Genomic DNA, 27,061 nt, shown 5'->3' with positions numbered 1-27,061 from the left:
ATATGAAAGAGTTCAGAGAGGTTCTTCTGGCTGTGTGGTCATTCTGCCTCTGCGTTTTCTGATAACATCATGCGAAAGTGATTGGCTGCCATGATCCCTCCGTGTGTGTGTGTGTGCGGGGGGAGGGGGCAGTGCGGAGTGGGTTGGGGGGGGGAGGCTTTAATAGGGAAAATCGAAAGCTGGGGAGGAACCTTAGAAAAAGAAATGCAAACAATTTCAAGTTAATTAGTTTAACAATTTATTGACAAATTCACACAGAGTATGTTCGGGAGAACGTATGTTTCAAACTTACACTAAGAGGATACAACAGCTTAGAGAGTAATTGAGAAAAGAACACTTGGGGTCTGAGCTACCAGCACTATCTACACCTGTAACATACCAGTGAGCAAATATAACTGCGACATAAAAGGAAGAAATATCTGAGCACAGGAGCGAGAAAAGCTATTTATGAGCACATTAACAAAAACTAAAGTGAAAATCGAAGTTACCTTAACCGTATAATGATAACGCCCCCCCCCCCCCCCCCAATAGCAAAGTGGATGTACCTGCACCACATGGACTGCAACGGATCAAGAAGACAGCTCACCACCACCTTCTCGAGCAATTATGGTTAGGCAACAAATGGTGGCCCAGCCAGCGAAACCCACATCCCGCAAAAATGAACAACGGAACAAAAACACGCAAGATGTCCAATCATGATTCTTTTCAACTGCAGGTTACGAATCGAAACAGTCTCTTGATCACTCTGCACTTGAATATTGCTGAAAACACAGGTATGATTCCGAAGATTCTGGATGTGCAAAATGGAGAACCTCAGCAAGATGTTTCTCTCGTCACAAAAAAAACTGGCATCATAAAATAAAGACATCTTTCTTTAAGGGTGATCAAGAGAATATGTTTATTATTGTAATCCAGAGGTGCCAATAAACACTGAGGAAAATGAACGTCGCCCTAACTTCAACTGATCACTCGATCTGTACGAGAAATAAAAGAATGAAACAGATATTTAGTGATCCGTTGCAGTAATCTAATTTATTTTTCAATGAAACTTGTAGAAATGTGGAGAGATGGTAGAGTGAATGGATTGAATCTTCTCACCTTCACCAGAGTCACTGCAGTGCTATAGAATATGCTGAAGACAAACAGAGTGATGAATGTGGAAGCGGTTGTCCCGATATTACCATTATCATCCCCACCGTCTTCAATCCAGATGTGGCCTCTAATGTCTACGGAGATGGGAAAGGGGTATTTCAGTCGGTTAAAATCCTAATGATGTTCTACTTCCTCTTTTACTTCCCTTAAAGTGCAATTTGTTCTATAATTAAACTTTCAACCGGGGTCAACATGCTAAGTTAATCTCTCTTATCAATACATATCTAATACTTAATAGCACCGCTGTATTCCATAAATATGTTCTGTTATGATCCTAGATCAGACCAACAGATTTTTGGTATGATTCGGTTTTACGTTTGCAAAGTTTAATATCCAATGTACACTCCAAGCCATAAAAATCCACAGTCTTTGCACAAACAAATTAAACATTACTCTACAAAGTCAAAGAAGTGTGGTTATTTGCAATACCTATCTTAATCAAAAACATTCAGAATCAACACGTGGCACATTTGAATTAACAGGTAATCGGCAGTCGAACACACAAACTTGCACAATGCATGGTCGATGTGACGAACATAGATTCCACAGACCCCGACACAACACAGCCAGGCGTCCTTATCAATTATGTGTTACACGATACTGGTTCAAACTATCTCCCCTCAAGAGGGAACTCGAGCATTCCTTTCCAAATATCGAACCTCTGAATTGCCTTTAAAAATAGCTCCTTCTAATAATACTAATCTTTATTATTGGCACAAGTAGGCTCGCATTAACACTGCAATGAAGTTACTGTGTAAATCCCCCGGACTGCTTCCATGACTTCTCACCTGCCAGGTTTTCAATCGCGCTTCTTGCGACAACGTTCCCATGGATTCCTGAGGCTAAACTCCAGCACCAACTCTCAGCCAGATATAGAAGATCGCCATGTTTCCAAAGGGTCACCGTTGGCTTCTCGAAGCGCATCAGGAAGCCACCACACATCTGCTGCCTTTCCTGCTCTCCAGGTCTTCTCCCGAACTATGCATCCTGAGAACTGGCGGAGATCCGTCAACCCCGACCGCCTGCTCGTCTACGCAATGAGATCACGGTCGATCTGACTGTATCCTCACCCCCACATTCCTGCCGAATCCAATAAACCTATCACTCCTTGCTTCTGAAGAATCTATCTATCTTTCTATCAAATACATTCAAAGACTAAGTTTCTATCGGCTTTTGAGGCAATGAGGACCAAAGACTCACGACTTTCTGAGAGACAAAACAATTCCCCTCAACTCTACCTGAAATTGGCGACCTCTTATATCTGAACAGTGACCTCTCGTTCCCGATTGTCCCAGCAGAGCAAACATCCTTTCCACAGAGACTATGTCAAGACATCTCAGCATTATATATGTTTCTTATGCTTTTAATCTCCAGTGCATATAACATTAGCGTATATAAACTTTGATCATAAAACAACCGGTGGTATTCATGGTAGTCTCTGGCAAACATTGCTTCTAGCGAAATTACATCCTCCCTTCAGCAAGGAGTGGGGAGTGGCGTAATCATACTGCCGCTGCGCTAGTAATTCAGCAAAGCAGGAGAATGAGCTGTGGTCCTGGGTTCAAATCTCATCATGACAGGTAGTGAAATTTGAGTAGAATAAAAAAATGGAATTAAAAGTCAGATTGTGACCATGAACTGATTCTAGGAAAGGATATATCCCGACTTTATACAAAGGATTGTGCGCAATGACTCCAGGTGTGATCTAGCATACACTCTGTGTAACTGATGCGGTGCATCGCTACTTTTGTATTCAATTACCCACATGATAAAACTAGATTCATTTTTTCCCGATTACTCGCTGGCCCTGCATACTAACCGTTTTCATTTCACACTTGAGGAAATACAGTCCTCTCTAAATCGCAGTGCTCTGCAATCTCCCCACACATTCGCTAATATGCTTATTTTTAATTTGTTCCTCAAATATTTGACAATTTCCCAATTCTCATTATATTATCTGGTTGTGACGACAGTCACTGAAAATATCTTAGTCACCAGTCTCCTCTGTATATCCTACTCACAATTTATATTCCTACTTACAATCCAAAAATGTGCAGATTATGCCCATGCTCTAACATATATTAAGTTCACTTGCCTGTGGTTCTGCCTTCCTGTTTTTGAGCCTGTCAACTCAGCTTCTCGTGATTGACAGCAGCAGTTTATGTGCATGGAACCTATTATCCTGTTGCAGATTTTCTGGATTCGTTCGTGGGATATAGGTGGCGTTGGCTGGGTCAGCATTGTTACCGATCTCCGAGGGAATGTAAGAGTCAACTACATTGCAGTATATCTGGAGTCATATGTAGACTGCGTAAGGATGAGAGATTTCCTTCCCTAAAGGACAATAGCGAACCAGATGGGGCATTTGCAACAATCGACCATTGCTTCATGGTCGTTATTAGGATTTTACTTTCAGATTATTATTCAATTCATATTCCACCATCTGCCCTGGTGGTATTCCAACTCATGTCCCCAGCGCATTACCCTGGGTCTCTGGATTGCTAGTCCAGTGACAATACCACAACGCCACTGCCTCCCTTGCACGGATCTTCACTGACACTTGACCTGATCTGGGTGACCTATCAAAACGCTGCAATGAGTCACGCTCTTGTTGCTGGTTGGATCAAATGTAGCACGCATGGGAACATCCTGTGCCTTGCATGTTGCAACATCTACAGGTTCTAGCTCACAAAGCAAGCAGTAACAGCAAACAATGATACATCTGTGTTTGAAAATGTTGTATTTTTTCTTCACCTTCAGATGCAACTTAATTGCGAATCAATTTTTAAATGGTCTATCATCAGGGAATATTATGGTGAGACACAGAAGAAGGTTTACACATTGATAATGGTCACCGTAATGATAGTTTCAGATAACTACTTCAGACAAGACAGTGAATAGAGCTATTCGAACAGAGTTTCACGCATGTTTTTGTGTGTGATGGAAATGGTTGGTATATCATTAAATAAAATCAGTTGTTATCTGTTATCTGGCTTTTGTGCATGTCATTTAACGACAATTGCTGTCGAAACAGTCGAATGTTGCTGTAAAAAATGTCCGTCATAATTCTGATTTTGCCCTTCGTCTTTCTCTCTCTCTCTCCCTCACTCTCTCTCTCTCTCCCTCTCCCTCTCTATCTCTCTGTCGCTCTAATATGCATCTGTATCGTTTCATTTGAATTATTCTGCACTTGTGTTTGTATGAGTTCTAATTAGTGGCGGAAACATTCTAATGAGGATTGATGGATATATTAATGCATCTGCGTCTGCCTCTGTGTGTGTGCATTGTGGTAGTATATCAATGAACATGCATGATCTGAATATGTGTTTCTCGTTAATGTGTTGCTGTGTTGATATGTATGTTTATAAATTTATCTTTGCATTTATCTCTGTTTAAGTGTCTGGATGTGCAATATACGACATTTTGCATGCATTCGACTTTCCATTTGTGTGTATGTTAATATTTTTGACTGTATGATCCTGTTAAATTGTTTATTCATAGAACCCCTAAAGGGCAGAAGGAGGCCATTCGGTCCATCGATTCTGCACCGACCATCCGAAAGACCACCCAACCTAACCCGATTAACCTGCCCTATTCCTGTAACCCCGCCTAATCTGCACATTTTTGGACACTAATGGGCAAAGTAAGCATGGTCAACCCACCCAATCAGCGCATCTATGGGCTGTGGGAGGAAACCGGAGAACCCGGAGGAAACTCACACACACAAGGGGAGAATGTGCAAACTGCACTCAGACAGTCATGCAAGGCCATAGCCCTGGCGCTGTGAGGCAGCAATGCTAACCACTGTGGCAATTTGTGCCGCCTCTTATTATTAACTGATTTAGCACAGTGAGCTAAATAGCTGACTTGGAATGCAGAACAAGCAGGGTTCAATTCCCATGCCAGCCTCCCCGAACTGGCACCGGAAAGTGGCGATGAGGGGCTTCTCACAGGAACTTTATTGAAGCCTACCTGCGACAATAAGTGATTATTATTATTGAGACAGATATAGGACAGATGTCAGAGGTCGGTTCTTTACTCGGAGAGTCGTAAGAGCGTGGAATGCCCTGCCTGCAACAGTAGTAAACTCGCCAACACTACACGCATTCAAATGGTCATTGGATAGGCATATGGACGATAATGGAATAGTGTAGAGGGACTTTAGAAGGGTTTCACAGGATAGTGCAACATCAATGGCCGAAGGGCCTGTACTGCGCTGTAATGTTCTATGTTCTATGTTCTTGGACTTATGTGGTAATGTCTGTTCTTGCCATATATATTTGTGTCCTTATGCGTGTCTGTTAACATCTGCGCCTATGTGTGTCACTGTGAATTTGTTAATGTTAGTTTATCTATGAAATGCGTGTGGCTGTATGTGCCTGTTAGTGTTCATGCATCTGTGTCCACATATATGTGTTCATTTCCAAGATAATATTTGTCATCATGTCTACATTATTGTGTTTGTTAGAGTTTGCAAGTGCATTTGTTAATGTTTACCTGTGGGTCCCTGCTTGCTTGCATGCTTGTGATGGCATATTATCTGCGGTTGTGTTTGTGCGTGTGTTTGCATGTGGGTATTTTTGATTTTTGCTACAAGTTTCACCAACAGCCATGCCTGGTTCTGGTGGCGTGCATGATAGGGAATAGTATTCACAGCTCTGTGCAAAAGCGTGTTACTTGAGAGATGATGTGGAAATGCCGGCGTTGGACTGGGGTGGGCACAGTAAGATGTCTTACAACACCAGGTTAAAGTCCAACAGGTTTGATTCAAACACGAGCTTTCGGAGCGCAGTTCCTTCCTCAGAAGTCACCTGAAGAAGGAGCCGTGCTCCGAAAGCTCGTGTTTGAAACAAACCTGTTGGACTTTAACCTGGTGTTGTAAGACTTCTTACTGTACAGCCCTGAGGACCCGGGTTCGAGTCACTGTCCGTGTGGAATTTGCACATTCTCCCCGTGTCTGCATGGGTTTCAACCCCACAACCCAAAGATGTGTAGGATAGGTAGATTGGCCACTCTTAATTGGAAAAAATAATTGGGTACTCTAAATGTATTTTTTAAAAACTCCTTCGGAGGGAATTCAAAAAACAATGTGCAAACATTTGTCCTTTTTCGTTACTCTGATGGAGAAATGTGATTACAATGGGTTAATAATTTCTGTCAACGCCCCCCACCACTATCAAGGAAGTGTTAGTGTACTGGGCTCCCGTAACAGCCTCCACAAACAGGCCCCGGAATGTGGAGACTAGGGGTTTTTCACAGTAACTTCATTTGAAGCCTACTTGTGACAACAAGCCGTTTTCATTTTTCAATTCATCCTTGCGCTCTCTCTGCTGCCTGGGTTGGGATTCGAGGTTAAAGCGTGTTAACAATCATCAATTATCCTCTCCAGTTTGGAGTAGAGGGTTAACAAATTAACCTTTCTACTCTTTTTGATGAGCAGCAGAACGTGTTCCTATATGACCATCACTCCATTCCCATGAGGCGCACGATGCTAAACTGACAACTGACCCCAATTCTGAGTGATAGATAATGAACGAACCAGGGACACCGATATTTCAATTTGCTGCAGCTGTTTCTCAGTAATAGAAAACTATCCGAATTCAGCAGGAGGCATATTACAGAAAATACTCTGTGGAATCATGTAATGAATGAACTCCAATACATCTCTAATCCGTGCAGTATCTGAACTGCGAGCGGTGGATGTAAGGTTTGTGCCAGAGGAAGGAGAATTTACGACTCCAGGCAGAGAATTACTTTCGTGACATATTTACACAGGGTTAAGTGAGCGATTGTGCATATAGCTAAGTTTTGAATGAAAGGCCTTTATTGTATTTTATTTAAGAATCGAAATGTGTCTGATTGATTCTCATTGACATGAATTACCGGTGTCCATCAGCGTGGGAAATGTTCACAAAACTGGGTTTACCGCTGGATTTATCAACCGTTCTGTTGATGATCTTCAAGGGGATGGCTTCATGTCCCACCACACAGGAGTAAGAAGCGCCGCTGGCCCACTCCTCCGCTGCAATGGATAACAGGCTGTACATGAAGAAGGAGCTATTGCCGTTCTCCGCCATCACCTCGGTGTTCTTGTAGTTCCCGGGATTCACCAGCTTGTCATTGACGGTCCACTTGACGAAGATTTCTCGGGGGGAGAAACCTCTCACGAAGCAGCTGAGGGAGACGAATCTCTGAGCGGAGACGTCTTCAGTCGAGGGCAGGAGGACAGAGACGAACGGTATCCGCGGATTTGGATCTGCAGAAAATGTACAATAAATGTTTTTAAAAATATAGAATTCCAGAGACATTGGCGCAGGTGGCTCGGTGTGAGAGGAATGTGCATTGCCCTCAATTTAACATGTTTTCCTATCCCTCTTTGTTGTTTATCCTGTTATCCAGCCCGGTGTATGGGCGGGCGCAGTCCGTCTCTCTGTAAACTGCGAGTTGGTGACAATTATCTGCCAGTCACATGAATCCTAACGAGGGACTAATTTGACCATGATTGCTATTGATGCTTAACTGGCGCATGAGTCATCTCATCTTACCTCAGTTCTATTTCAGTACGAGACACAGCCAGAGTGAGTGTGGGTATCGGGAATTAGGAGCACAGTGGGAATTCGATGCAGAGAGGAAAGTGCTGCTTTTTTCATATTTTGTGTTTGCTTTCTAATTTTAAAAAAAATATTCAGAGTGGCCTTACCCTGCTGCAGCAATACAGGCAAAAGGGAGAGCAATTTGGTAAGTAGTGGGCAACGTCGGGTAAATATTTACTGTTTTTATCACTTATAGTTTGTCAGGACTTTTTGTGGTTTATAGTTTATAAGGGAAATAGTCTATAGCAACGTGGACCAGTAGGGAAGTGCCCGAGAATAATGAATATTGTCTGACATCAAGCATCCACGAAAGGTTTAATTTAAAAGTCTTAGCAGAAAAACCAAAGGCGTGGCTTTTCTCCTTGTGTTCCACGTGGGAAGCTGGGAACATTTCCATTGCCAGGGGCTCTCAGGAATTGCGTCCAGCTTCAACTCCTGGAAATCTGCATTCGGAGACCAAGAGGCGGCTGGGGACACTGTGGTGCATCCTTAAGGCGGAGAGTGAAGTGGATAGCACCAATAGAGAGGTCGTCACACCGCAAGCACACACTCCAGGGGCAGGAACGGAATGGGTAACCAACATAAAGAGCAAAGGGACTAGACAGGTAGTTCATTCTGTGGCCATTCCACTGAAAAACTGAGCGTCGAAATATCAGGATATATGGGATGAATGAATGGCTGATGATATGGCGCGAGTGGGAAGGTTTAAGATGTTGTGGACTTCGGAGCGGTTCCGCAGGAGGTGGGACCAAGACAAACTGGATGGGTTACAAATGGACAGGACGGAACCAGTGTCCTTGGGGGAGCATTTTCTGAGTGGTTGGGGAGGGTTGAAACTAAAATGACAAGGGTGTGGGAATATATGCTAGAAGTTAGAGAAGGGGGAATCAGGAACACAAACTAACGACAGTCAGGGGAATAAGAAAAGTGACAGGCAAAGAAATCTATGAACAGGATCGAAAAGGACCATCGTACTGTTGAGGAGTAATTCCTGGAGTATATCCGTGATGGTTTTCTGAACCAAAACGTTGAACCACCAACGGGAGAGGAGATAATTCCAGAATGGATGTTGTGTAACGTGTAAGGAATAATTTGAAATACAGTTGTGCGAGACGCCTTGGGGATGCGCGACCATAAAATGATAGAATTTTGCATCTGGATGGAGAGTGACGTATTTGAGTTTGAGAATAGGGTCCTGAACTTTAATGAAGGAAACGTGGATGGTATGAGGTGCCAGTTAGCTATGAGACATTGGGAAACGTTACATAAAGGGATAATGGTGTATCGGAAATGGCAAATAATCTATGAGTATATGGGTGGTTGCAACAATCCGTTACTCCTGTCTGGCGCAAACTAAAAGGAGAAAGATGACCAAACGGTGGCGTACAATGGAATCAGTGAAAGTATTAGATCCGAGGAAGTTGTATACAAATTGGCCAGGAAAAACAACAGGAGCAGTTTAGAATTCCGCAAAAGAGAACCAACGGTTTGATTCAGAAGAGCTTAACAGAGGACAAGAGTAAGTTTACAGGGAACATACACACTGTCTGTAAAACGTTCGACAGGTATGTGACGCGAAAAAGATTGGTGAAGATAAATGTAATCCCCTTATAGTCAGAAACAGAGGGATTTATAATTGGGAACAAAGGACTGGCTGACCAACTAAATGAATACATTGGTTCTGCATTCACAACGGAGGACAGAAATAACATACCAGATATTTTGGGGAACACAGGGTCTGGTTGAAGGGAGGAACTGAAGAAAATTAATATTAGTAGATAAATGGTTTTAGGTAAATTGATAGGATTGATGGTCCATATAGACACCGGACCTGATAATGTATATCCGAGAATGTTGAAGGAAGTTACCCTAGAAGTGATAGGTGTCACCTTCCAATATACTCTGGAACAGTTAAAAAAAATAATTATCATAAAATCTTTTATTAGTGTCACAAGTAGGCTTACATTAACACTGCAATTAAGTTGCCATACTCCGGTGCCTGTTCCGGTACACAGAGGGAGAATTCAGAATTTCCAATTCACCTAACAAGCACGTCTTTCGGGACTTGTGTGAGGAAACCGGAGAATCCGGAGGAAACCCACGCAGACATGATGAGAACTTCCAGACAGTGACCAAAGCCAAGAATCGAACCTGAGATCCTGGCGCTGTGACAAAGCAGTGCTAACCACTATGCTACCGTGCCACCCATTTCCAGGTTAGATGATAGCTAATCTAACACCATTACTTACATAGGGATGTAAATAGAAAACAGAATTATTGACCAGTCACCTTGCCGTCGGCAGAGATGCAAATTCTAAACCCATTATCAGTCGCTGAAAGTAAGCCCGCAGGTACAGGAGGCAGTAAAGAAGGCAAATGCTACGTTGGCCTTCATAGGGAAAGGATTTGAGTACAGGAGTACAGATGATTTACTGACATTCTTTAGGGCCTTGGTGAGGCCAAACTTGGAGTATTGTTTGCTGTTTTGGTGTCCTTATCTGAGCAAGGATGATCTTGCTATGGAGCAGTGCAGCAAAGGTTCGCCGAGATCATTGCTGGGATGGCGATGACATACGAGGAGAGAGTTAAGTCGGTTAGGATTAGATTCAATGGAGGTTAGAAGAGTGACAGGGTATATCATAGAAACCTACACAATATTAACAATATTTGACAGTGTAGATTTGGAAAGAAAGTTCCCGATGTTGCACGAGTCCAGAACTAGGGATCATAGTTTGAGGATAAGGGATAAACCTCTGAGGACTGAGGTGAGGAAACATTTAATCACCCAGAGAGTGCTGAATCTGCGGAATTCACTACCGCAGAAGGTAGTTGAGGCCAAATCGTTGTGTAATTTCAAGAGGTTATTAGATATTGCTCTTGGGGCAAAGTAATATGGGGTAAGGCGGGATCAGGGTATAGTATTGAACTTGATGATCAGTCATGATCACAATGAATGGGGTAGCTGGCTCGAAGGGCCAAATGGCCCCCTCCTGCTTCTATTTTCTATGTACGTTTCTATGTATTGAAGAGTTTGTAGCAGTGGATTTGAAAAACAGTGCAGAATCGGACAGTGAGCATGGATTTAGGAAATGGAATTTGTGCTTGACAATTCTACTGGAATCCTTTGAGGATGCAGCGAGTACAGTTACTGAGGGGGAGCCAGTGTTTGTGCTTTGTTTAGATTTTACGAAGGTTTTCAACAAAGTCCAAATAAAATATTAGCCTATAAAATTAAAGCGCATCGATTTGGGGTAAGTATATTGAGATGGATATAAAACTGTTTGGTAAACAAGAAACAGAATAGGATTGAATTTTGCCGAATGGCAGACAGTGACATTTGGCGAACTGTCGGGATTGGTGCTTGCAGCCCAGATATTTACAATAAATATTCATGGTTTTGACGAGGGAATTAAATTCAATATCTCCAAACTTGCAGATGACACCTAGCTGGGTGGGAGGGCAGGCTGTGAGAAGGATACAGAGATGCGTCAATGTCATTTGGACAAGCTGAGTGAGTAGACAATGCAGGTACATGTAGTGCAGTGTTGATAAACGTGAAGCTATCCAATTTGATAGCAAAAACAGGATGGCAGATTATGATCTGAATGGCTATAAATTAAGAGAGAGACATGTGCAACGAGACCTGGGTGTTCTCGTATACCAAGCGCTGAAGGTAAGCATGCAAGTGATCAGGCACTGAAGAAGGCAAATGCTATGTTGGCCTTTACAGCGAGAGGATTCGAGTACAGGAGCAGAGATGCCTTGCTGTAATTATACAGTTCTTTGGGGGGCAACATTTGGAATATGCTGTGCAGATTTAATCTCCTGATCTAAGCAAAGATTTCCATGCTATAGAGGGAGCACAGAAACGGTTTACCAGACTGATTTCTGGGCTGGTATGACTGATGTATGAGGAGGGATAGAGTAATTTAGGATTATAGGGCAGCACGGTAGCATAGTGGTTAGCACTGTGGCTTCACAGCGCCAGTGTCCCAGGTTCGATTCCCTGCTGGGCAACTGTCTGTGCCGAGTCTGCATGTTCTCCCCGTGTCTGCCTGAGTTTCCTCCGGGTACTTCGGTTTCCTCCCACAGTTCAAAAACGTGCAGGTTAGGTGGATTGGCCATGCTAAATTGCCCTTAGTATCCAAAGAAATGTTAGGAGGGGTTATTGCTTACGGGGATAGGATGGAAGTGAGGGCTTAAGTGTGTCGGTGCAGACTCGATGGGCCGATGGCCTCCTTCTGTATTGTATGTTCTATGTTGTATATTCGCTAGAGGATGGAAGAATGAGGGGGAAACCTATAAAATCCCAATAGGACTAGACAGCGTAGATGCACGAAGGATATTCCCGATCATGGGTTGTTCACAAACCGAGTCATAGTCTAAGGCACCTTTTTGGATGAAAGTAGGAAACTTTGTTTCACCCAGAGAGTGGTCAGACTGCGTTATTTGCTGCAATAGGAAGCAGTTGAAGCTAAGACGCTATCGAGACAGTGTCAGGTATAACTCTAAAAGGACCAAACGATATTGGGGGAAAGCCAGCACAGATTATTGGATTGGGTGATCAGCCATGTTCATAATGAATGGCCCAACTGCCTCCTCCTGCTCCAATTTACTATGTTTCTATGACAATTGAATCGTAATTAGAGCATAGAGACAGGCCATTCGGCGCAACTGCTCGATGCTTCTGTTTAGGTTCAACACCTTATTTGTTTTAGTGTTAAATCCTTCTGTTCCTTTCTCATTCGTTCACTTATCCAATTTCTCCTTAAATCTATGATCTGCGCTTTCGGAGGATTTCGTTATTGGAATTAACAATTATCAATGTGGTCCATTAAACACTAAATATAAGGGACAGGCCTTTGCTTCAATCTCACCTTCTTCTTTGTGGATGGATTTTTTTAAGGGCGTTGGCAGATCCTGGTGGCTCACCTCGCAGCCAAACACAGCCCCACTTAGCCAGGCTTGTGTCGAGATGTTTAATTTGCTGACCACACTCCTAGTATCTGCCCCAGGCTGTTCAGCAATCTCTGATTTCAGCAGCTTCTTCGCTTCACTCCAGGACACGTTGACTCCATAAGGAGTATTCGAAATGACGCAGGTTAAGGTTACAGTCGCCTCCAGTAAGACCTGTTCTATTGACGGAGGCAGTATATTTACTGAGACATCAATGCAAGGGGCAGGCTCTGTGAATGACAAATTAAAATCAAACCAAATTCCATCTTTAGAATCAGGACAGCAGTATTCAGCCTTCACTCTCTAAAGGAAACTATACCAACCTCGATGTATCAACCCTTAACAATTCCTTAAATCTTCAATACACAAATGGTACACCAGCTTCTTCAGTACGCAACACTGTTTTAGAAATTCACTTTCCAATGCTTTGAACAGAAGCTGTTACCAGTAAACGGTTCCAGAAATCAATGCGATGTCGGCGTCTCTGGCTAGGACAGCATTTATTGCCTATCCATTATTTATCTTGAGAGGTGGAGGTCAGCTGCCTTCTTCAACCACTGTAGTCCATGTGGTGTATATATCCCCAGCCTTGTTATGGAGCGAATTCCAGAATTTTGGCCCAGCAACAGTGAAGCGATGGTGAGAAATTTCGAGGTCGACATGTTCTTTCTTTTATTCATTTATGTGATGTGGGCGTCGCTGGTTAGGTCAGAATTTATTGCCCATTTCTAGCTACCCTGCAGAGGGCGGTGTTGAGTTGCCTTCTTGAACTGCTACAGTCTCTGAGGTGAAGGTACATCCACTGTGCTGTTAGGGAGGCAGTTCAGGATTTTCCCCAGTGGCAGTGAAGGAGCGCCGATATATTTCCAAGTCAGGGTGGTGAGTGACTTGGAGGGGTACATCCAGGTGGTGAGGTTCCCAGGTATCTGCTGCTCTTGTCCTTCGAGATGGTAGTGGTCCTGGGTTTGTATGTTGTTGTCTGAGGAGCCTTGGTGCGTTACTGCAGTGCATCTTGTAGATGGTACACATGGCTGCCATTGTTCTTCGGTGGTGGAGGGTTTGAATGTTTGTGGAAGGGGGAGCAATCAAGCGGGCTGCTTTGTCGTGGATGGTGTCGAGCTTCTTGAGTGTTGTTGGAGCTGCATTCATCCAGACAAGTGAGAGTATTACTTTACACTCCTCACTTGTGCCTTGTCAGTGGACAGGCTTTGGGGGATCAGGAGGTCAGTTGCTCGCTGTAGGATTCAATGGTAACTCCCAGAATGTTGATTGTGAGGGATTAAGTGGTGGTAATCCCATTGAATGTCAAGGGGCGGTGGTTACATCCTCTCTTGTAGGAGATGGTCGCGAATGCAACTTACCACTTGTTATTACTGCTGGATATTGTCCTGGTCTTGCTGCATTTGGACATGGACGGCTTCATTATCTGAGGAGTTACTAATGGTGCTGAACATTGTGCAAGTCATCCGCTCTTCTGACCTTAAAATGGTGAGTGACTTGGGGGGCAAATTCCAGAAGGTAGTCATCCTGCTGCACTTGTCCTTCGTGATGGTAGCGGTCGTGGGATTTGAAGATTCTGTTAACGGAGGCACAGTAAGTTCCTGCAGTGTATTTTGTAGATTATTTTTAAAAAATCTTTTCAAGGGGTAAGTAAGCGTGGCAAATCTATCTAATACATCCTTGGGTTGTAGAGTTCAAACCCACGCAGACACAGGGAGAATGCACAAACTGTATCTTGCAGATTCTAAATACTGCTGCTGCTCTATGTTGGAGGTGGAGGAAATGAATGTTTGTGGAAGAGATGCAAATCAAGCGGCCTCTTTTGCCCTGGATGGTGTCAAGCTTCTTGAGTGTCGTTGGAGCTGCACTTATCCAGGCAAGTCAATAATGACTGAAACTCAGCCACTGAATGACATCAGACTCGAGGGAACATGTCTTTGCTGATGTGATCAAATCCTGAATGTTGAGCAATCTAATACAGCGCTTACATCAGAGTGAAGCACAAAGAACATGGCAATAAATTAGAAGTTGTTGTAGGTTAATAAAATTCTGCATAATGCTTAACATCGCAGCATAGAATTATCAATATTTCCTCGGTTTGTATCTCTTACCTTCAGATGTGCCGATATTCCGACTTTGTGTGAGCCCTTTATGAGTGACCTGGCAGGTATAGACCGCTTTGCTGAACCATTCCCCAGCGGAGACTGTCAGCCGACTGCTCGCCGAGAAGTTCTCGTTCACTTCACAGGCGGGAGAGGTGACAATTCCTGAACCCATGGGTTGTCCATTCTTCAGCCACTTCACCGTCATTAACTTTGGACGGAAATCGATGATTGAACAGACCATGGTTGCAAATTTAGTGCGCGTGATTTCTTCACTGGAACTCACAGTGAGGAGAAGATTTGGAGGTTTGTCATTTTTACGACCTTCAAAAACAAGTGTTAGATATTTCTTATAGACGAAATTTAAAATAAATAGAATGAGCTGTTATACATGCCAGTTTTTGTGGTCAACAGACACGAACCTGGATTTTCCTGGGATCAGGAATATAGTGATTACTATAACTGCGTTATAACCAAGACCTTACACAAGGTATTCATAGATTTCCTATTTTGTACTGGTTCCACAACACTTACATGTCATTCCAATGCTCTTGTCTGAGCCGCTGTGTCGAACTTCACAGCTGATTTTGCTGCATGCCCCCTATGACTCAGGGATGGTTAACTGGCTGCTCAGGGTGTAGGTTCCCTTTATGTTTCTCACTGCCGGATAAGTCTTCAATCCAGTGGTGATCGGCTGCCCATCTTTCTTCCAGGTAAGGCTGCTGATTTCTGGGGAGTAGTCCATCGCCAAACAGCCATAGGTCACGGAGCCGTCGGTGTTGTGTTGCTGACAGGAGGGGGCCAGGCTGTAGAGAGTGGGCAGAGACGGTGTCGCTGGAAAAGAAAGACGGATTGAACATGTCAGATCCTATTGTTTGCTTTTAATTAGTAACCAAACAACTTAACATTAGGCTATAGTTATACATTTATTCAATTTTTAAAAATAAATTTAGATTACCCACTTCATTTTTTCCACATAGGGGGCAATTTAGCGTGGCCAATCCACCTTCCCTGAACATTTTTGGGTTGTGGGGGTGACACCCACGCCAACACGGGGAGAATGTGTAAACCCCACACGGGCAGTGACCCAGAGCCGGAATCGAATCGGGGACCTCGGCGACGTGAGGCAGCAATGCTAACCACTGTGCCACCGTGCTGCCCTATTCCATTATTTTGACAGTAATGTGTACATCCGCATTTGAGTTTCCATCAGTACCATTATGAATTGTTCTTCCCATGTTCACTTTCTCTGCCTCTGACACATTTTTAAAAATGTTGATTTTAGCTGAATGACGTCGACTTCGTTAGATTAAAATAGAAGAGCAGAACATTTTCCAAATATTGCAACTACCGTTTCAAAAATATTTACATTTTCGTGAAGAACAAACTGTTTTCTCGTCGTCAGGTTGTTGCACTGGAAACTGGCCTTATTGAAATTGACACCTGTCCACTCCAGCCCCATGGCCCTCAAAAAATAATAACTCCGCTTCAAACGTTGCTTGGCAAGGAGTGCTTATAAAATAGCCCTACAACTCTAAACCTGAGTACAAGATAAAGTAATTCCAACATTTTCTAATCATGACCTGCAGTGCCCTTGGAGCTAAAGTGGGCTGTGAGACCAACTGTAAAACACCTTCAAATAATTCCAGCCTTGCAGAAAATGAAGGCCATTATTCCGAAAGGTGCATTCTGACCATGTGATTGTTTTCCCGAGCGAATTCGGAACATTGAATTGTTGATTTTCTTCAGATCTTGTTTGCTGTGGAGAAACTCACTTAACTCCCCAAATATTTTATATTTTAGTATTAAATATTTTAGAGTTAGACTGTTCCACATTTTGTGGATTGGACACCTCCTACATACATTTACTACCAGCCTCCTGACATCTGCACAGTTTCTCCCATTCTTGATATTAAATTTCATCCGTCATTCCATTTTAAAAGCTGCCTTAAACCTTCCTCTTGGACAAAGCTTGTGGGGAACTGCCATAACTTCTCATTATACGACTCCGGTTAGGGCGTCTCTTGTCAAGATCGAGGAAAATGTTTGGGGCGTCGCACTACATTGCAGTGGTCATACAATTGCAGCTCACTATTAATTTCAGAGGATTAAAAAAAAATTTGGATTGGTTTACTTTTCTTCATTACAGATGTTACTTATAGTCATACAAGTTATCGCATATTTAAAAGAAATCACTGCATGCTCTGAAAGAATAAGAGCATTATAAATTATGAAATATAATGTCTGGGGGAAAAAAGCTATTCAGTTGATCATGACTTTGATCTTCCTTTCAAAAGTTCAATTTTACCAAACTATTACACATTCCACTGAGTCATCTTTGTCTACAACAATGTTTCTCAACCGGGGTCCACATGGACCCTGGGGGTCCATGTAACATTACTGGGGGTCCACACAAATAAAATACCGAATTGGGGGTCCACGGTGATATTTTAGTGGTCCATAGAGCAATTCTACTTCAGAACAAATTAGACTCTCTCTCTCTCTCTCTCTCTCGCACTGACAAAGGCCAAAGAGAGATTATAATCTATCTAATTTACCTTGAGGGCTGAAGGAGCTCAGAACCAAAAAGGTGCATTTTCTGTGGCCCTAATTGCCCCACTAATCTCCCTTGGATTAGTTTACCACGCTAATGAAGGAAGGGTTAACGGCATTAAGTGTGTTGATATGGTCAACTCGCACTTCTGTTTTGTGGATAATTCAGATACCTGAGTTATTCGGAAATCACACTCTACATTATGGAATATCAAGGATTACTAATTTTTGTCAGGGTGGCGAATTAGAGGGATGCACATTGACAACGTTTTTGAAAGCAGCAGGAAAGGTTGTTAAAGTGGCTTGAAAAGCGAATGGAAGACTTGGTCTTGTAAATAGGAACACCGACAAGGATAAATTCATGATGACGTTTTTCAAGCACTGACCAGGCTGCTCTACCTTCTGAAAACTTCTGACCACCACTTTAGGGAGATGGTCAAGTCCCTGTGGAGAATACGGAGAGGATGTACTAAGCATGTCACGTGTGCGAGAGTTCAATTTTATAGAGAGATTACACCAGCTAACTTGTTCTCGTTCGAACCGTGTGTCTTATGGGGTTATTGGAGAGATATGTTCAAAATGACGAGATATTGTTAATATAATAGTTGAGGAGAAATTCTTTCTGCTGGTTATCAAAAGGAAACAATTGACAAAATAATTAGGAAATTCGGGGTGATGCAGAACGTGTTTTGCTCCAGTCAGAAGGTGTTGACTTTGGAATTATAGAGTGGTTACTGCAAATGAGAAGATCATCCAGATCATTGTGTCTTCCCCGGTTCGCTGCATCTGGAATGAATAAAGTGATTTGATATGTCAATTAATTAACAGATTTACGAGTTGTGGCTCCAAATTGGAACTATTTTAGAGTCAAAATGGGCATGATGAGCCGAATTACTCAGTTATCTACCACATAATTCTACCAGTCTGTAGGACTCATTGGACACATTCTTTCTCATTTGATGGGAGAAAATGTTTAATACTCCCTTGCAGCTCTTTGATATCATTATATTGTTTCGAATAATGGAAACGTACGTTAAAATAAAGGGATCTGATTAATCCGAGGTAACTGAGTCAATCGAATGCACTCAAGGAATTAGATTTATGATGAAACAGCCGATTTCAGACTAAATGCAGCACTTGAAATATGTGACAGAAATGTAGTTCTGTGGCTTTATACTCCGTATGGTGGCCCAGTGGGATACTTGCACCTCGATCCTGTTATTTTTGTCAGTGAACAATTTCAAAGAATAGAATGAAATAATAATTTGAACCAAAAGTTTCTTACGTTGGTTATTTGGCATGGGCGTCTAATCATTCTCTATTTCGGGAGTGAAAATAACTTGCAGCTTCCTATCAGACCAGAACAGACGCCGCTCGCTGGAGCGTTGCTCTCACTTCCTGAAAGTATTATAAAACCGCGTCCAACGTCAGGTCGCTCTCATGGAATGATTATTTGATACTCAAATGCCTAAACATAATTAATTCAGTAAAATGCATGCATGTTCATTTTTCAGAAAGATTGTTAAAATCAATTAAAGTGCATTAGTTCACAGGAGTAACGCGAGAATTGATGTTTACGAACATACTTATTGAGATAGAAGCTGATTAAATGTGTTTAATGATGTGGGGAGAAGACGTTCAGGTCAGGCACAGGACAATTATGAAGTTATGACCTCTCCTGAATCTCCTGCCTCTGAATACCCTCCCGCCCCAAGTCCTGTCTCTCCGCCTCCTTCCACCACCAAAACCCCAACTCCCGGAGCAACTCAACAATTTTATATCAAAGCCGACCATCATCTAGAGAAGACACAAAGGGGGACAACTATTGAATAAATTCCATATGCCTCTATGAATGCCAATCCAACAACATTCAATAAATTCGACGCTGTCAAGGACAATGTCGCCAGGAAAATTCGCACCACACCCACCACCTTAAAAACTCACTCTCTCTACCTCCGGTGCACAGTGTCCCTTACAACAGCGACTCGACAAAGCTCCTTCCCAACCCACGTCCCTCCACCAGCTGAAAGTGGAATGGGTCCTACTGACGATAGTGTAACCTTCAGTTCCCCTTGAATACACAATTATCATGATTTGCAACTATATAATCATTTCTTCACTCTTACCTGGGGATAATCATGCAAATCGCTTCCTAACATTACTTTGAGTGTACTGACACACATTGTTTCAGCGATTTAAGAATGCGACTCCTCCAGGTGCTCCGGGGTTCCACCATAGTCCAACCATGTGCAGGCTAGGTGGGGCTCCGGTGTTAGGGGGATAAGTCGCGTAGTCGGCCGAGGTAACGTGCCCTTTAAGAGGGTAACTATACTTTCGATGGTCCGAATGGCCTTCTTTTGCACTGAAAGGATTCCATAGACTCTATAGGATTCAACGACACTTTCTGAAACTAAACTAGAAAAGTGCAAAAAATGCTGGCCTTGCCATGTAATCTTAGATCAATATGAAAATCGCTTACTGTCACGAGTAGGCTTCAATTAACTTACTGCGAAAAGCCCCTAGTCGCCACATTCCGGCGCCTGTACGTGGGGGCTGGTACGGGAATTGAACCGTCCTGCTGGCCTGCCTTGGTCTGCTTTAAAAGCCAGCGATTTAGCCCAGTGTGCTAAACCAGCCCCCTGTATACTTTTTCATGCAGTCTGTTCACTCCTTCTGCACCATCTCATTCAGAGAACATTAGGAGCAAAAGTTAAATGTAGAGTAAAATTCATTTCCAATTGCCTAATTCAACAGTCCCAACATTACCGGTTACAAATCGAACTAAACTCTTTTGCTAGGCTGTCGATTGTGTGTGATTTTCCCGGTCTGTCAGGAGTCCGATTTCTGATGCATACAATTAAATATGAAGTCAAACTTTCACACTGATCATGCATACTTTTTGAAGAAATGAATCCGATTGCACGCCTTGAAATACAGGAGAAGGAAGCGGAAGGTTTACAACCAGTCAGCAAGGTTCCTGGTACAACACAGTGACCACGCGCACAGATCTGAACAGACACAAGCAGTGCTACAACCGAGTTTCCAGCAGATAAGTACGTTCAGTCTGTCAATTTCATTCAAACTGTGATTCTATTTGATCAATGATCCATTACTACAATAATAACGCCTTTGACATTCAATCTTGAAAAAACATAGATTTAGTTTCCCTGAATATGAGCATATCAAGCTTTGCAGATTAGGGATAATTTGATGTTCTCAAAAGACACGCAGTGACAGGGGAAGCAACACACAAACCGGGAAGCATTCATATTCAAAACTCATTCTCCACTGGTTTGACATAATAATTTCGTAATGGAATGTAGCTAACAAAGAAATCAAGGCAAAGCTCCTTACCGAGCACCTTACAGTTGACGAAATATATGTGTTGTTTTCTCAATTCATTTTGGATGCAATTAAACATTCTTCCTAAACGTTGAGATCTGGGACTGGTTTTTCCCATCCAAGAGGAGCGTTTGCTCGGTGCCGCACCGCTCGTTGGCGGGGGGATTCTCCCCTCCTGCCACTTGCCAATGGGATTTTCCATTTAAGCCACCCCACTCCGTCGGGAAAGCCGCCGGAGGGGGTGCGCCGCCGGCGGGAAGAGTGAATCCTAACGGCCGGGGCCATGAGCTCACTGAAATTACTCAGTTGTAGGAGATCACATGTGTGTAGAATAAGTTCGAGTTATTATGGTTACAGATAATTTGCTTGTTAACAGATTTGTACTCAATAATAAAAAATAATTTTGACATTTCAAAATATGTTTCTGCCTAATACTTTGTGAAATAATTGGGGTAAACTGAATTAGTATGGCACTTAACCTATGTAACGCAATACAAATAAAATTAACAGAGGGAAATATTGAGACATATATGTCATTTTATTTAAATCTAATCACATTTTAAGAATTTAAAATGGGCAATACCTATAACTGCCATTTTTTACCGACAAACATGTAAACACTAAAATATTCGTAAAGACGTTCATGTATTATAACCTCAATTAATCCTCTGTAAGTGGTTTACATGATGCATTTGTGTGGAATATTTTAAGTAGTTCCTAATTTTGAGTGGGCCACTTCGCACGGTCGGTTTATGGGCTGTAATATCAGCTGGTTGGCAAAACAAGACTCTCATATTTAAATATTGTCGTAAATCGTAACTATATATATTATTACAGGAGTGAATATTTAAAAAATGTCTGTGTTATAACCTACAGGCAGCAACTTTATTGATCAGAAACTGTCAGGGCCTATATATATCCGCAGTTTGTGAGCGGTAACGGTACTACCTAGATTTAATAACTCGGGCAATTTTTCAAAATTACACCTGCAATTCACACAATTGCCGGAAATATGTTAATAAATATATTATTAATTCGAGAAGAGCCAAACTGAAGCATCTAAATCTTGGGAACAATTCATTCAGAACGTTTGCGAGAAAGTAAGGCGCGATTTCCTTGTTCAATGTAATATTTAGTAAAGAACTAACCATAAAGGTCAGATATAATCAGTATTTCAGCTCTGATTCTTTCCTGTGTGCAGCACAGTTATAGGAGACGGTATTGATTTCAGGTTCGATGCTATTGGCAGACTTTTGATTTAAAATAATTCGCTCACTTTCCTGTTTTATTTGCAAATCTCAAGCCATATGAAAATACACCAACTATTTACATAACATCATTATTAACAATTCCTTCACAAAACCGTTTAGGATTAGGTTAATTATAATTACCTCACTGTCAAAGTACAAATAAAATTGATGGGATAATATAGTTGCGGCTGCACACAAATAATATCATAACCGGATGCATATATTGCCAAAATGCAATATAAAACTCCTATGTAAGTAAATGCGAATGTTCATTTATCTGTTTTAGCCTGGGATATAACAATTACTTCAAAATTGCTTGTGAAACTGAACACTGATTGGAATCAGAATGTCTTATTGAAATATTTGCAGGGATAATAAAAAAAATACTTACAACTTGAAGTTTTCCGTTCATGTTGTTTGTGCCCAGTACACAGCAGCATTGTGAAAGGGGATTGATGATAATGATATTAATTTAACCGCACCTTTATTCAATACGGAGAGATATTGGCTCATTCTAGCTGTTTGAATGACATTCATTTTACTCTCCATTTGGTGAACTTGTTAATTAAATAGTTTGTGACCACAGTTACAAAATATGTTCTGAGCGAGCATCATAAACCCTGTCTTTATTTAAACTGCAATTATCACAATTTTTAAAAATGCACCAACATATCTGAAAATGTTAATTTTTCATTTTAACGTCTGCCTGTTTTCTGCCTACAATCGTGCTTGAAGTATTTCATGCAATCAGTTAACGTTTAACCGCGCAATCTCACGGAGTTGAAACAATGCATGGGCAAGTCAGAAACGCAAAATGTTTCCACAAATTTTACTTATTCAAAGTAACGCAGTCACATCTTCTCCACCGTAGAAAAATACCAAATCACGTCAATAATAATCTTTATTGTCACAAGTAGGCTTACATTAGCACTGCATTTAAGTTACTGTGAAAAGCCCGGAGTCGCCACACTCCGGCGCCTGTTTGGGTACAGAGGGGGAGAATTCAGAATGTCCACATTACCTAACAGCATGTCTTTCGGGACTTGTGCGAGGAAACCGGACCACTCGGAGGAAACCCACGCAGACACAGGGAGAACGTGCACTACACACAGACAGTGACCCAAGCAGGGACTCTAACCTGGGACCCTGGAGCTGTGAAGCAATAGTGCTAACCAATGTGCTACCGTGCGCTGAAACACGTTTCATGGAGACGCAGCTGTTTTTCTTCTATTATGCATATTTTTCCAACCAAAACAAATGCCTGGTACAATTAAAATTCAACATGGAATTCAAGGAGCCCGCTCGCCAACAAACTATTTAATTCGGAACATAACCAGAAAATTGGAATAATGGCAACAACTTTGTGAGTAGGGATAAATAAATGCAATAATCTGACCTGCCGTCACTGTCACCATGGTGCCTTGTCCCCAGTATTCGCCACCCCAGTATTTTGTAGGCTGCCATGAACAGTAATAGATGGCGATGTCTTTGGTCTTCAGATTCCGTATGTCCAAAGCGAAGATGTTCTTCGTAAGGTCTTTGGACGCAGTAAATCGGTTCTCAATCCCTGGGGCGTAGTAATTGTTGGATGCAGTATAATAGTAAAGCAACCACTGTAAACCCTGTCCGGGGACGAATCGGACCCAATGAAGGCTGAAGCCGCCTACGCGGAACCCGCTGGCTTTGCAAGTCAGTCTCAGGGAGCCTCCGGGACGCCCGGTCTCTGCCTCTGGCTGAGTCAACACAACATCCGACTGGACACCTGTAAAAATATATCAAAAAGGCCGAGGATTAATGCTGGTGAAATGATTGGTGACTCTGGAACATTCCAGAGAGAGACTAACACTGAGACAGTAACAGTGAGAGACTTGGACAATAAAAATTACTCACGGGATAGGAAAGTCAGCAACAAACTGAGAGAAATGGCCCACCTCATCCTTCTGGCCATTTGGGGGAAATGGTTGTGTCAGGAACTCAGTGAACAAACCAGCTCCCGGACTGTTGGATTCGGGTCCCAGTGAGCGGCATTTAAATACCCGGCAGAAGGGGGCGGCTTTCCAGGCGCCGCCTGTTGATTCCCTGGTGGAGGCGGCGACTGGATCCACGTCCCGCCTTCCACACCCCCAACAGAATGGACTCAGAGATTTACTATAGGGTTATTATTAAAACTGACATTTTATCTGTATCGGAATATTTATTTGTCTGAATGGATTCGTTGTAATACCTCTCCTCTTCCTAATGGCAAAATTACATCTGAATATTTGGTTATAAAAACTAATTCCATTGTAAATTAAGCCCCTTTATTTCTACACTCCAATATAAGGGAGTGAACATAAACAGATTCAATGATAGTATCAGGGAACGAATCGTCTGTCAGTCTGATTTCGACCACTTCGGGTCTCTTTCCCATTACAACAATAAAGTATTATCTACCAGAGGAATTGTTATCGGTTTCTGTAACCAAATGACGGGATGAACAAAGTGATTGTATTTCCCGTGTGGGTGCCTATCACTGTACAATGTGGGACTGTGGGTAAGAGGAATTCTCACATTATACAATATTTCTCCTGACATTTCACGAAATTCTCTTGAGATTAAGACAGTCCTGTAAATATTAGCGGGAAAAGAACTCCGTTTTCCCCGTTATCGCATTGTGAGTGGACAGAGAAACATAAAATTGACATCAGCATTGGACAGAAAAATTAATGAATCAGAAGGGATCCGGCGATCAGCAAGGTTCTCCTTCAGCATCCAAATAATTGCAGCTAGTTTGTATTGGCCACCGGCTGTCTAACATTCACTAGTGTTGGGAACACAGGATATCGGGACTTTGCGGAATATAACAAGTCCAAAGATGTGCGGGTTAGGTGGATTGGCCATGCTAAATTGCCCGTAGTGTCCTAAAAAGTAAGGTTAGGGGGGGGGGGGAGGGGGGGGGGGTTGTTGGGTTACGAGTATAGGGTGGATACGTGGGTTTGAGTAGGGTGATCATTGCTTGGCACAACATCGAGGGCCGAAGGGCCTGTTCTGTGCTGTACTGTTCTATAATAAAATATCACAAGAATAAATGTTTTATCTTCCACTAAAACAGGTTATGAACGGGTCATTTCTCCACTCATTGGCAGCAATAAGAGGGATTGTTAAATAATGGAAATCAGCACAAATTAAACTGTACAGAACACGGTGCTAATCGGGTATCATAGATGCCTCCGTTTAAATGAGGGGCTCAACACGGTGAATATTCCAAATGATACTCTGATTCTCTTTTAATTTAATATAAATGTATTTTTGCCATCCCACTGACCCCATTAGATGCTGTTTATGGGAACATCCATTTCATTCGCACTTCATGAAGTTCTCAATAACCGTCTTTAATAACTTGAATTAATTTTACTTGGCAAGTATACAAATTAAACACTGTATTCTTAGTTTACTATTTTAGGATCGTTTTATATCTCACGTTGAACAGGGAATTCACTAAAAATGATTATTTTTGTGAAATAACATTTAAAATGTGTACTTCAGATGCGATTACAACATTTATTCGTCGTGGCTGAATCCCACTTTGTCCATTCATATTGGCGCGGATCTGTCTCACACAGTATTTGGCAGCAACCCAACTGGCTGCAGCCAGGCAGTCTCATTGACAGGAAGCATCTGGTGGCTTTTTGCAGTAAACAAAATTCATGGGTTCCTTGGTGCTGCAAGCCAACTTCAAACTCTCGGTATTTTCAAGAAGACTATTTATAGACAAACTCACCCAGCAACAACACTGGAGATCATTTTCTATGTTTTGAATTGTGAACTTATGTGAACAGTTCCCATCTGTCAGGAGAGGAGAGTTATCCAGCTTCTTTGACACCATGTTGGCAACAGAAACTGTTGGAAGATCTCTCCAATATCTCATAATATTGTGATGGATGTATAGAAATAAATAAAGGCAGACTATCAGACAGAGGATACATTTTGCAATAGATAAACATGGATATTTGTGTTTTCCCCTTGATTCGTCCATAGGATTAAGGGTGTCTCTGGGTAGATTGGCATCTGTCGCCTGTCCCCAGTTGCTCTTGAGGTGAAGGGTTTGCTGGATCATATTAGTAGACGTTGCAGAGTCAGTCGCATTGCTGTCTGCCTGGAGTTACATGTCAGTGACACCAGGTAAGGATGGCAAGTTTTCTTCACTGGTGAAGCAGAGGTGTTTCCAAGTTCACCATTACCATGTATTTCAGATTTATTCATATCCACCAGCTGCCTTACGCCGGATCATTGACCTCGGCCGTTGGATTACCAGACCAATATCATCAATACTGTGCCACTGTCTGCCCCCACACCACACAAAAAGTAATGACAATGTTGATGCTCGAATGAACAATACATCAATGCCGAAATATTTTGTTTGTGGAATCAATGAATGGTTTGATAGATGTATCGACAGATAGGCCTGACACATGCTGTTCTCACCTTGTGCTTGACTAATTCGTAAATCGAACAGGTACTGTTTTCCTTTGTGTCAGTCCAATACATTCTGTTCTTCCAGATTTTATGGGTGAAATACACCCCCAGGCTATCGAGCACTAACGGGCTGGACGTCAGTAAGAAGACACTGGAGGCATTCTATAGAATCGCTCCAGTGCAGAAGGTGTCACAGCTTAGAAACGGCGTAAATCTCCCTCTACACAGTCATATAAAAACTGCGGAGGACTGGTGCAGTGGAGATTAAATACAGAATAATGCTTCCTCTACACTGTTCCATTAAACGCTCCAAGGGTGGGTAGGGTCTGGGAAACTTCCTGCGCTACTGCCACATCAAATCCTCGCCAGTAGGTACAATCCAGCTCATATGCGAAGTAGAGGTTCCCCTAAAGTGCCATCAAATACAACAAGTTCATTGAATGATCAAGGCACATTTTACTGTCGAGCTCCCTCTACAGATTACAATTCATCGAATTAAATCAACTTAGTTAGAAGCTAATGAATCTTCCCGAGAGTACACATTGGCTAGATTTTGAGTTCATGTTGTGGATTAAAGACAATGATCCACTGTGGAGAGACAAGGCAGAGAACCAGATAGGAGAAAGACGGGAAAGATGGGACATACAAAAACTCCACA

General features: G+C 42.3%; 1 pseudogene; it reads right to left on the bottom strand.

Annotated features, from left to right (window-relative positions):
• Positions 1 to 7,018: 7,018 nt before the first annotated feature.
• Positions 7,019 to 23,889, bottom strand: LOC119961300 (annotated as a pseudogene).
• Between the last annotated feature and the right edge of the window lie 3,172 nt (positions 23,890 to 27,061).

Source organism: Scyliorhinus canicula, unplaced genomic scaffold, assembly GCF_902713615.1.
Source record: "Scyliorhinus canicula unplaced genomic scaffold, sScyCan1.1, whole genome shotgun sequence".
NCBI classification, from domain to species: domain Eukaryota; kingdom Metazoa; phylum Chordata; class Chondrichthyes; order Carcharhiniformes; family Scyliorhinidae; genus Scyliorhinus; species Scyliorhinus canicula.
The sequence above is the reverse complement of the archived record's forward strand: the minus strand, read 5'-3'. Positions and strand labels throughout refer to the sequence as shown.